Source organism: Podarcis cretensis (genome assembly GCF_951804945.1).
Source record: "Podarcis cretensis genome assembly, chromosome: 8".
In the NCBI taxonomy this organism is placed as follows: Eukaryota; Metazoa; Chordata; class Lepidosauria; order Squamata; family Lacertidae; genus Podarcis; species Podarcis cretensis.
Window position 1 is genome coordinate 18,480,278 of NC_137177.1, and position 12,093 is coordinate 18,492,370.

Sequence of the window (12,093 nt, forward strand, 5' to 3'; positions counted from 1 at the left end):
CAATCAATTAAAACAAGATAGTTACAGTCTAAGCTCCAGCCTCCCGCCAAAAAACGCCAGGGCACACAAGGAGAACAGAAGAGGGAGGGAGGAGGAAAAAGTCAAACCCAGGTACCAATTTCTAAACAGCTGCTCTTATAATCCCCAGCTGGCACAGTTCAGGGGTAAGGAGGTACCTAATGCAGCTGGTCTTTCAGCAAAGCCGATGGAAGGAGCCCTGCTTCCTGCTTCTTCCACTGGGGCAGCCTGATGGAGAGGAGGCCTGATGGAGCTGGATGGAAGGTGCGAATGAGGGATGCTTGCATGAAAGTGTGAACCAAACCATATTACTATCCTGTCCCTACATGTCACTGAAAACTAAAGCCCCAACACTCTTCTCCAAAGGGTTTTGCTTCTGACATATTGTTGTGTATGTCTTCCCTGACTGCATTCCTGCCCATCCTGAAGCCATTGCAATGCAAAAGGCTTTCTCCAGAGAAAGGCCCAGTCTCCATTGTACATTTAAAGCAGTATCATAACACTTTACACAGTCAGGGCTTCCTCCAGATAATTCTGGGATCTCTGCTTTGCTAAGGGTTCTGAGAGTAGTTAGGAGACCTATATTATTCCACTGGCAGAGCTACAATTTGCAAGTCCACTGGGAAGAGGGAAACTTGGAGCTAAAATCTACCGCCCCTTTTCTCTTTTGTTGTTCATGTTGTTATTCCATTAAATGGTACCTTAAGTAGTTTCTGTATAAAAATGGGATATATCGACTTGATCTTATTGTGAACCTTCCCCACCCTATGGCCTGTGCAAAGGGCGGGCATATTAGATCAGATAAACAAACAAACAAGTAAACAAGCAAACACATTATATTTTTAATGCTTACACTACAAGCCATCATCAGGCTCTGCTGCAAAATGTGGAGTAGAAAGACCTTAAATGAAATAATTCAGTTTATTTTTCACAGTGTTTTAATTAACGCAAACAGGTGTGCTAGTAGCACAGCTGTCCTGGAAGGCACAAATAATCGAAAGGGACTCAATGTGCGTACACCATACTCTCCAAAATATAATGGTAGAGGATTTCCAGTGGCTTTATTCCACCTTGGAAACAGCACCAAGTAATTTGGAATGCCACAAATCTCCAGGGAAATTCAGATGCGGATGCTGTATTTGTAGTCCATGCTGTAAGAGGTCATGTTTTCCGCCTTATTCCCTCTTGCTGAGTTCAAAGACGTTCACGCTAGGTTTCCAACAGAGTTTGCTGCAAGGCTCTCTTCTCGTTCTTCGGTTTCGTGCAACTTCTGGTACAACACTGTCACGATTGCTGTGGGAGAGAAAGAGAGGACAAATGAACGAAGAGAAGCAGAATCCGAGGGAGATTGGACACTGTCCCCAAACATAGGAAAGCATTTACACCAGAGATGGGAGACCCCCAAGCCACTGGCTAAATAATAATAATAATAATAATAATAATAATAATAATAATAATTTATTACATGTACCCAGCCCATCTGACTTGGTTGCCCCAGCCACTCTGGGAGGCTTCTAACAGAATATGACAGAACACAGCAAAACATCGGACAAACTTCCTTATACAGGGCTGCCTTCAGATGTCTATGGAAAGCTGTATAATTGTTTCTCTCTTTAATGTCTGATGGGAGGGTGTTCCACAGGACAAGGAGCCACTACTGAGAAGGCCCCTTTAATTCCCCCCCTCAATATTTTTTTATACTTCTGTCAAAGTTACCCCCCGCCCCCAAAAATGTGTTTTGGCTACATAAGCAACAGCATTTGCACCTCAAAATTATATAAAGGGAATGCGGTAGTTGATTATGTTCAGTAAACGTCAAAGTAAGGAACTTTCTCAAGCTTTTTGTTTGCAATTTGAACTTTATACATCCATCTGACCTTAGTCCATTCACTGTGTGTGGGTCCCAGCTTGGTTTGTGGGACTACTGTCCCCAAACCTTGCCTACTTCCCCATACATAGCATCGCAGGAGAGGTCAGTTGTGGAACAGGTAGAAGAATGGCTGGATCGGTCCCTGCAGGAAGCAAGTATGAAACCACCACCCCTCCACCGGCTGTGAAGTCACCCCCTCACCACAGGGGAGTCAATCCCACAGCCAATCCTTGCAGACATCAGGTTTCCAGTCACCACCCATTGGCTGGTAGGTGGTGACTTCAAGCTTGTGGATCTCCATTCATGAAAGAACCGTGAAGGCCCCACCCATCTGTCCATTTTTTATTGCAAGGGGTTGGGGATTTCTAACCCACAACTCCAAAGTCAACAGAGGTCCAAACTCTACACAGTTCATCCTAAATTCACAAGCATCCACCCCCTTTGGTTTAAACTCACCAGCACTGAGGAAGAGTGGAAAGCTAGCCCAGGCAAAGTAGAAGGACAAACCACGGAACTCTAGAGGAACATCGCTAGTATATTTCCCTGTATACACAGACATTGCGATCATCGTAGTGAGTGCTAGGAAGAAGCATATGAAGAAGAATTAATGCCCCTTTGTTGCAGTGTGTGACTCTCCTTCTGCTCCAACCCAGCCAAGGTTCGTTCGTTCGTTCATTCATTCGTTCGTTCATTCATTAGGTTCACATCCTGCCCTTCCTTCCAAAGGAGACCAGGGTGGCAAACACTTTTGCGATTTAAAAAATACAGTTAAAATGAAATAAAACCCTATTTAAAATGTCTAAAAGCAATAAAACACAACCGAACATCGAAAACAGACAGATAATAAAGCCTTGAAAAGACCCGTGGGAGTCTTGCCTGTTTGCTCTTGAGCAACCACACCGGCACACATAACACCACCCTAAAAGTTGGAGGCAAGCTGTGTCCGAGATACCTGGAGTGAGTATTTTTTTTCTTAAACACTTATGTAGCCATTTGCTTTTTGTGCAGATGAAGAGGAGCATAAAACTTGCAGCGCAGAGGAACCCGAACATCGCCCCCACCACCAGGAATCCTACGACAAAGGTGTTGAAAACTGCAGAAGGGGAAGAAAAAGGAGATTGACAGAATCACAACGGGTTGGAAGAACCCTATCACCTGAAGTTCACCTGAAGGGGACACAGCCTCCTGTGAAACAGCACGAGGCCCTGCCTCTTCTGTACCGGCACAGCGCGTGTTCGTTGGCCGCCGCTCTCTCCTCACCATGGCACAGTGCTCATCTGCCCGCCCGCCCTCCCACCTGCTGCTGCCATTATGGGAGCTGGATCCGGCCTCCACCGTGGCCGCGCGGGGCTTCACTCAGCTTGTGGGCACCATGAAGAGTGTGCTGTGGCGAGGTGGTGCATGGCTTCAGCCGGGTCTCCAAGGAGCTGGGCATCCCCACAGGTAAGGGCGGCAGAGGCCAAGGCGGCCGCTCGCAGCCTTTTCCTGGAGGGAGCTGGGCCGGGCCTCCCTCCCTCCGGGTGGTGGGTTTCAGTTTCGTTCTGCCCACCAAAAGCCTCGCCTTGGGCTGCTGCTGCTGCTGCTGCGACGGCAGAGGCAGCAGAGGGGTGCGCGCTCTGCCCCTGGTGGTGCTTGGCAGGTGGCCAAACTCTATAATTTAACAGCAGAAGTTGGGGGTCGTCTTATACGCCCAGTCACCTAATACGCGGGAACATACAGTATTTTTCAGTGTCCAAGAAGATGTTTTTCACTTAATATTTTTAGTCCAAAATTGGGGGCCATCTTATACACAGATGTTCAATGCTTGGGGGTCACAAAACAACAGCAACACTCTAGTTACCTTCCCGTGGTTGGTGATTCAATCTCCCCCCAAAAAGCTCCACACCCTTGGTGTTGAGGCAGAGACCAAAGGGGACGCTTAGTCTGTCTGTCGGCTTGCCCGCCTGCTCACTCACTTGCTCTGGGAGGCTGGGTAAGAAGACCCCAGGTGAGCACTGGGAGAGATAGAAAGAGTCCCACCTCTCACAGGTGGTTTGTTTCCAGGCCATTGGAATCTGTCACCCTCCCTAAATTTCATTAATGAGTTTTCCAGCAGTACAAAACTGGAAATCTTTTTGACTGAAAGATTGAGTGATTATTTGATTTCTCAATGTTTTGGTTCAAAAAAATAGGTGTTGTCTTATACATGGGAAAATACAGTAGATGCTAGGCCCCAATTCATGAGAAAGAATAGAGCCAGAGATAAGGTTGTCAACTGGCAAGGAAGAAACTGACCAGGCCAACTCCTGTGCCTTTGAAAGAGTAGGAATTAGTAATACATTTTTAACAATATTTCTCATGACTGTAGACCATGCTGCTGTTTAAGACAGAAGAGCAGAAGCTGACAATTTAAAAAACATTTGGCAATCCTAGCGAAGAGTGGCAATGCACCGGGTGTTTGGATTGCTGCCGCAAAAAGAGCCACTTACCCCATCCTCGGGGCAGGAATCTGCATCCCCATGGTGCACAGACGTCCCACAGGCTTTCGTTGGAAGGGCCCAACAAAGTGGGTCTCGTGACCCAGTGATTGGTACAGATCGCAGAGATTGTCAGTGAGGAGCTGAGCAGAAAGAGAGCCATGCTGGTGAGCTTGAGGACAACAGACTGCCACGATGACAGAGGTCTTGGGCTGCAACTTAGGTACTGCTTGCACGTGGGAATGCAGAGGAAGGGGAAAAGAGGAACAGAAGGAAACCTAAATATTAATCCCCACAGTATCTGAGGAATGTGATCAATCAGCAGGAGAAGCTGCAGAGAACAAGGGCTTTAAGATTTTGGAAGGGGCGACTCTTATGGCATGGTTCCCAAAAGCGTGGCAGCTTGCTTTACATGAAAAACTTAAGACACAAGTTAAAAATAGCAAGGGGAGAAAAGAAAAAAGGCACAGTTCAATTGTACTGTTTTATTACACCTATGAACAAGATGGACAACAGGGGGCTCCACACAGTTAATAATGGTTTTTTATTATTATTATTTCTGATAGGGTGTTATTTTTCTTTTATTGTATTGGATAAGCTGCATCCACTCTTTTCTTTGGTGTGTTACATAACATGGCTATATTCTGTGCCACATCATAGTTCCTAAGTGAGGGTTTGTGTTTGTTCTTTCATTATTTATGGGTTGTCATTAAACCTCTAAGAAGAAAAACAATAAACTTTTTTTAAAAAATGGAGAGAAGACACAACTAGATTTGACCGATAGCATTGAGACAATGGACAGGAAAAATATAATGCACTATTTATTAAAAGTGCAATGGAAAATCCAAAGTGCAATGCAGGGGAAATGCACACTTTTCAATGTATTTCCAATGCACTCATCTGTAAAATATGCATTTTTGCATGCAGTTTTTATAAAATAAGCACTTTCCAAATGTTTCCCTATGCATTCATCTCTAAAATATGCTTGTTTTATTAATCTCTTTAGTTGGGGGGAAAAACCTGGAAATTTCAGAATCTGATGACATGGAGGTGGGAAAATATTCTAAGCAATTTTTTAAAAAGAGTTTGAGAATCATGTCGTCATCCGTCTGTCTTGAGAGACAATGGAGTGTGCCTCCGGGAGTGAAGTCAAACTGCTTGCGCCAGCAGCACCAAAGTGACCTCTGCAGGGCGCAAACCTGGGCAGTGCGTATGGTGGTCCTGTGCTGCCCAGATGACAAGACCACCATCCCTTTTGGCCTCGCTGATGTGGTCCAAAGGAAAGCAGAGCAATAATAATAATAATAATTTATTATTTGTACCCCACCCATCTGGCTGGGCTTCCCCAGCCACTCTGGGCAGCTTTCAACAAAGATTAAAAATACATTAAAATGTCACACATTAAAAACTTCCCTGAACAGGGATGTCTTCTAAATGTCAGGTAGTTGTTTATTTCCTTGACATCTGATGGGAGGGCGTTCCACAGGGCGGGTGCCACTACTGAGAAGGCCCTCTGCCTGGTTCCCTGTAGCTTTGCTTCTCACAGTGAGGGAACCGCCAGAAGGCCCTCGGCGCTGGACCTCATTGTCCGGGCAGAACAATGGGAGTGGAGATGCTCCTTCAGGTATACTGGGCCAAGGCCATTTAGAGCTTTAAAGGTCAACACCAACACTTTGAATTGTGCTTGGAAACGAACTGGGAGCTAATGTAGGTCTTTCAGGACCAGTGTTACGTCGTCTCGGCGGCCGCTCCCAGTCACCAGTCTTGCTGCCATATTCTGGATTAGTTGTAGTTTCCGGGTCACCTTCAAAGGTAGCCCCACGTAGAGCGCATTGCAGTAGTCCAAGCGGGAGATTACCAGAGCATGCACCACTCTGGCGAGACAGTCCATGGGCAGGTAGGGTCTCAGCCTGCGTACCAGGTGGAGTTGGTAGACAGCTGCCCTGGATACAGAATACACCTGGCACCAGCTTGGCTACAGGAGTTGCTGGAAGGAGGTGTACAAGACGCCATCCAATGTCTTAGGGACTCCACTCTGGATTTGTATAGGGTTTACTCCTTAGCCTCTCCTTCTCCCATAAGGTAGCAGAGGTTTAGGATCAGAGTTATCCTTCTCCTAAATGGGCTACCTTCCCAAGTTGACCACCCCCATCTGAATCTAACTTCCTTCTACAGTATGCGCAGAAGCCACCTTCTTGACTGTTGGACCCACATTGGTCTCAATCCACCAGGGCCTGTTTTCACATGCAGATGTCCCTGACTCACCAAGGGTTTGAGACCCATTAGCTCCACCCTACCTGCTTGAGCCGTTCCCGGAATGTGGCCACTGTCACATGCTGACAGCTTCAAGGAGCCACAGGCGAGAGCTGAGTGCAGGGAGCGGTGGGAGAAGACCAAATTTGGACAAACTACCCCAGAAATAGCACAACGTGTCCCTCGGCAGAGGTACAACCCATCCCCTAACAACCTGTACATCCCAGAGCTATGGCTTTTAAAGAAAATAATACATTGCCATCTAGTGTCCAGAATTAAAATAAAACCAAACAGAAGAAAAAAATATTTAAGCCCTACCCTGTGTACATGGGCGATTCCCCCATTTCCCATGAAAAACTTATCCCAAATGTGCACCATTTAAATGAAGACTTTTCACATGCTCTTTCCAAAAATCTGCACAAAGCGAGAGAGAATTGACCTATATAACTGAGCATCAAGCATAACTGTGAGGCCATGGAAGGCTATCACATTAATCCATTATACCATAGTATTTTGTATCACATGGCTCAAGGTAATCTCAATTAGAATATCTAGCATTTCTTTCCATAAATTTAACGACTCTTTCCCTTACCATTTCGTTGATGGGGTCTAATACACTGTCCTCCCTATTTTACTGTGTTGTTCTTTAGGATCCGTTGCTTAGCCAGTCCAGTGCTAAGCTGCAGGAAAATCAATTGCTTCAAGACTTTGAATAATCTGTAGTATTTGATTTTTGTGCAACCTTGACCAATACTAGCAGACTGTGAGGTGTGTGTGTGTGTGTATGAAAGAGTTCTCTCACTGGCCATGGTCATCTGACAGGGGAACTCCTTGTTTATATCTAATGTAAAGACTGATATCTCCTGAATACACTGCTGCCATTTCCAATTTCAATGATTTCCTGTTTGTCAAAGTTCCCATTCTCAGTTCCTGGAAAATCAAGATACGATGCCCTTCATATTTTAAGTGTTTTTTTTTTTTTTTTAATAATATTTATTAAAAATTTTCCAGAATAAAAAGGAAAGATAGCAAGAAAAAAAGAAAAAACAAATATGATTTACACTTGGTTTCAGTGGCATCTTTCCCGGACTTCCCCCCCCTCCCCCTCTTGTATTCCATTTCCCTTAAATTGATTCCACAGATTCTTACCCCAAATTTTAAAACCTTATTTGTAATTTTAAATAACCCATTTATTCCAAATTAATTTATCTTATTTATCTTAATGAACCATTTCTCCTTATATTTTATATAATTCCCTAAGATCGACCCCATTTCCCTTCCACGAATTCCCCTATTTTCAAACAACAAACATGAAAAAAGAAAAGAAAGAAATAATATATAATTTTACAGCCTTTGGATTCCAAATCTCCCCCCCCCCCCATTCCCCGGTTCCAATCCCCAAAGTTCATCCATTGTCTACTGCCAGCCTGGTGTATCCACGTCTATATCTCAACTCCACTTTGCCGTCTTTTGATAGCTTTTAATTTCAGAAAGTCCAATCTCGAAAAAACTCTCAGAAAAAGTCATTGTTCTTCCATCCAGACCTCTATGTTTAAGAGTCTAACTTAAATTCTATTTCTTGGTCCTTTTAAAGTCTGGATGTTCCAAATACTCCGGCTTCAAATTTGGTCCAGCTCTTATTCCTCAGGTTGCTTTTTCCTGTTCTGCTGCAGAAACCTTCTAATTCAGAAACTTCTTGTTCTCCACAGAGGCTTTTGTTATTCAGGAACATAACTTGCGTCAAGTCCCTTCCTTTCTTCAATAGATAAATCCATTGTCTCCTTTAGTATAGAAACCTCTGTAGACAAAATAATGCTTCGTTTTTGCAGCTTTCCCAAGAGATAACAGATCCTGCTCAAATTCATAGTATTTTTCCACTTGCTGCTACTGTTGCAATGTCCCAGCCTCCCTCTAGAGGGAATATGGTAACTTAATTTCTTTCAAAATCAGACCCAAAAGTCTAATAATTTTAAGTCATATTTTAAGTGTTTAATAACTCTGTTGTTTGTTTTTCGTTTACGCAAAAGACTTTTGTTGTCTTGTTGGGGGATGGCATTTTAGGCTACCTGTTTAGGCATATTTCCCCCCAAAACTACTTGGATTAAGGGGTGGTCATGAGTTGTATATTACATAGGACCGCTCTCAATTTGAAGATATTCTCAAATTCTGTATCACTTGTGGACAGAATCTGTGGACACCCTCAGACACACATCAAGGTTCCCCAGACCTCCATTTTTAAGTTGTTGGTTTTTGTTTTGTTTTTTAAAAAGAGTTGGTTTGGTGTGTGTGTTTTTTACTTTTAGAGGTTTTTTGTGGGATTGCCTGCTTTTGGGATGTTCTCTGCTTTTTCTGCTTTGTGTTTCATTTGTTTTTGCATTTGTTTTTGCTTGCATGTAGGTGTTTCACCTGTTGTTTTGGGAGAGGGATTCTGAGCACTGCCAGTTTCGTGTCTGTGAGATGGGCATTTTGTCATGATGGCAACAGCCACTTAAGAGTTCCAGATGAGCTCCTGAGCCCAGAAAGGCAGGGGACTCTTTGCTCTGTTTGAAGGGCTGTACAGCCTTAACTTCAGTTCTCAGGTATAATACCCTAAGGAGGTGAGATGTATCTATTTAAACTGTAGTCGCCGTTTCTAAATTAGCACCCATGTATATAAGCTGCCTTATACAGAGTCAGACTACTGACCCATCTACCTCACTATTGTGTGAACTCACTGGCAGTGACTGCAGAATTTCTGGCAGTCTTATCTGGAGATTCCAGAAATTGAAACCAGGATAGCACCATATTGGCTATTCTTTATTCTTGATCTATGTCCAATTTTTAGCAGCACCTTCTCCTCCTCCTCCTCCTCCTCCTCCTCCTCCTCCTCCTCCTCCTCCTTCTTCTTCTTCTTCTTCTTCTTCTTCTTCTTCTTCTTCTTCTTCTTCTTCTTCTTCTTTGTCATCCAATCATTCTGACTTAAGAGGAAAGCCCCACCTGCTGAGGGTTTAATTGTTGAAAGTATTTGTTTAGGGAACTTATCAGAACCTGAGGCATACATGCGTCAGAATAAAATAAAGCTTCTGAATCAAAGGGAAAGTCAACAGTAATGGTGTTATGTAAGTCTGGGAAACTCGATCAGCGGAAATACATGTTTGGGCTAATTCTGGTATTTTATGCTGAAACAGTCCTGAGATGCAGCCATTAGTTCTACAAAGGTTTTAAGCCCATTTCACAGACTTCAGATATAGTACATATCCATGATGCTTTAATGATACACAAAGTGTGAATGCAACTGTTGCATGTTCAGACCCAGAGACCTCCCCCCTAAATAAAGTCACACTTAACTCAAATTTTAATTTTGGTTTTTGGCAGAATTTAGGCCACAACTTTACTGATTACAGAAGGTGAGTGTAGCGGCAGGCTCCGCAAGCAGGAGCACTCAGGGCCAAACCCCAATTTTTACATCAAATAAAGAAAGAAGGCAGATAATGAAGACAAACATATTTAGCAGCTATGTGCAGAAATGATAGACATTTATGGAATCTTGGAGAAATAAACCACCCTCATCAGCCGATATGAGATAGGCTTTGTTCTAAGGTTTGCAATGGAATCTGATAGCATGATAAATTTTTATTATCTTTGCTTCTGACTGCAGGGTTGCACATCTGGCGTTTTCTTTATTTATTTCTCATGTAACGATATTTTACTCTTCAACAGGCTCATCACAGCTATCTGCCAATCACCCATTCCCACCACCCTTCTGAGTAATACCCCTCCCCACCTTCTCACTATATAGAAGGGTCTGGAAACTTCTGTTTCAGTGTATCTGAAGAAGTGTGCATGCACACGAAAGCTCATACCAAGAACTGACTTAGTTGGTCTTTAAGGTGCTACTGGAAGGAATTTTTTTGTTTTAATTAAAAAGCCAGTTACCACATTTTTTAAAAAAAATGATCAAAAGATGATTAAAAATCAACAATAGCGAAGAAGAGATAAAATGTATGCAACTGCTAAATGTACTGTACATCTAGCAAATATTTGACATAAATGTGTGAGTCATCTGCAATATAAAGGGTGAAACTTTTTACAACATAGAGATAAGTAAGTACAAAAACCTACCAACATCTGAAGTTCAGCCTGCTGTGAGAGTCATACAGGGCATCAATAAAACCTTGATGAGGAAGTTACATTGAAATGAAGGCGATTTAAGTACAGTACCATGTTACTTCACTCTGACCCTTTATTATTAATTTTACTTTGACTTATAAAGGCCCACTTAGCTAGGCTTCTAGATTAAGCCACATTGCACTCTACGACCTACCAAAGGGCAAGCCTAGATGAGACTCTTTTTGCAGAGTTAGCAACTGCGTGGATGCTTTTTGAAAAGCGCGAGGGAGAAGGAATCTGGAAAAGGACTAGGGATGTCAGAGAGTTCACTCAGAGATGGAAACAGCAGCAAATATTGATGCAATCTGACTACTCGCCGGAGATCAGGAATGGAAATATTGCGAGAGAAGACAAGCAATGCTCGCTATCATCGTTTTCTGGGTTTGCAGTGGTTACTTAAGTAATTACATTGTTTCATGCATTGTTTTAGATGTTCTATTCCATTGAAATTGATTACATAACTAATTACATTAATCCATTATGATTCTACAATTAACCACGTCAGTTCTGGCGACAAGATAGCAAGGCGGACAGCGGAGGTTTTCTCTGAAGCCAAACTGTAGAAACAGCCCTGGTGGCAACAAACACAGAAGAGGAGGGGAAATGATTGTGGCTGAGTGGGGATTCGAACCCTGGTCTCCTAGCTCCTGGTCCGACACTCCAACCACTATGCCACACTGGCTCTCCCTTTGCTCCCCTATTTATATATTTTATGAAATCGAACTAGACTGGATAAAAAGCGTCTTTTATTGTCCTTGCCATTTCACATGAAGAAGGTTGTCAGTGGCTGCTAGTCACAATGGCCATGCACTATGATGGCAGCAGGAGCGTAGAAAAAACAGTACTGAATACTTCTAGAGATGGAAACAGAAGAACTTTTTGATGAGAAACCTTCTGCGTTGCCTCAAAATGTATTCGGAGTATTGCTGAGGCTGTAAAGAGAGATTTGCATTTATTTATTTTAACATAAACAACTAATCTAGTTTATTTTTAAACTGCAAGAATAAGCGTATGGTTTCTGTTTATTTCTCTTGACAGTTTCTTAAATCTTAGTTCCTAACAACTTCAACCTGAATTATTCCCAACTATCTATCTGACTCCACCTATCATTTCCTCTCACACTCTCACAATACAACTCTACCAACCCACACCTAAGCCTCCCTCTTCCTTCTCCAACACCCAAGCCTCAACTCCCAACTGACAAAACTCAACTCCCAAACCTCAACTGTCAACCCCCAGACCTCAACTGATTTTCAAAACCTCCCACTCTATCTTTTACTCCCCCCTTGCATTCTCACTGGCCAATCACATCACACCCATTTTAACCCTTTCATTGACACATCCTAG

The 12,093-nt window shown here is 43.2% G+C and overlaps 1 long non-coding RNA gene across 1 annotated transcript; it reads right to left on the minus strand.

Annotated features, from left to right (window-relative positions):
* Positions 1-11,771: 11,771 nt before the first annotated feature.
* On the minus strand, positions 11,772-12,093 carry LOC307223320. The gene is made up of 2 exons (XR_013842074.1): positions 11,988-12,093; positions 11,772-11,952 (listed from the first exon to the last, which is right to left on the minus strand). It is a non-coding gene; the product is annotated as an uncharacterized lncRNA (long non-coding RNA).